General features: G+C 41.0%; 1 protein-coding gene across 7 annotated transcripts in view; it reads left to right on the top strand.

Moving 5' to 3' along the window:
• Positions 1-300, top strand: part of LOC119593064 (irregular chiasm C-roughest protein-like) — a 46,047-nt gene that overhangs the window by 43,755 nt on the left and 1,992 nt on the right. The window lies entirely within an intron of this gene.

The raw sequence follows: 300 nt of genomic DNA, 5'->3' as shown, positions 1-300 counted from the left end.
CAGGAAAGAAGTACCAAGAAGATGAGGAGAGAAGGAAAGAGCAAGAAGAACAGAGCGTAGGAGAGAGAGACGGAGAGGAGAGAGGAGAGGAGAAGGAAGGCAGAAGAGAGGAGAAGAGATGGGGAGAAGTAGAGGGAAAGGAAGTTTATATTTACTGAAGGTAGAGTGGTTATGGAGGTAAAGTGAAGAAGAAACTACAGCAGTTAATTATTATCGATTTTGAGAGTAAGACACGCGAATTTGAGAGGAGGTAATGTAGAGAAAGAAGACAGAATGAATTATAAGCTTGTAGTAAAATCA

The sequence above is a fragment of the Penaeus monodon genome, chromosome 31 (assembly GCF_015228065.2).
Source record: "Penaeus monodon isolate SGIC_2016 chromosome 31, NSTDA_Pmon_1, whole genome shotgun sequence".
Taxonomy (NCBI): Eukaryota; Metazoa; Arthropoda; class Malacostraca; order Decapoda; family Penaeidae; genus Penaeus; species Penaeus monodon.
The sequence above is the reverse complement of the archived record's forward strand: the minus strand, read 5'-3'. Positions and strand labels throughout refer to the sequence as shown.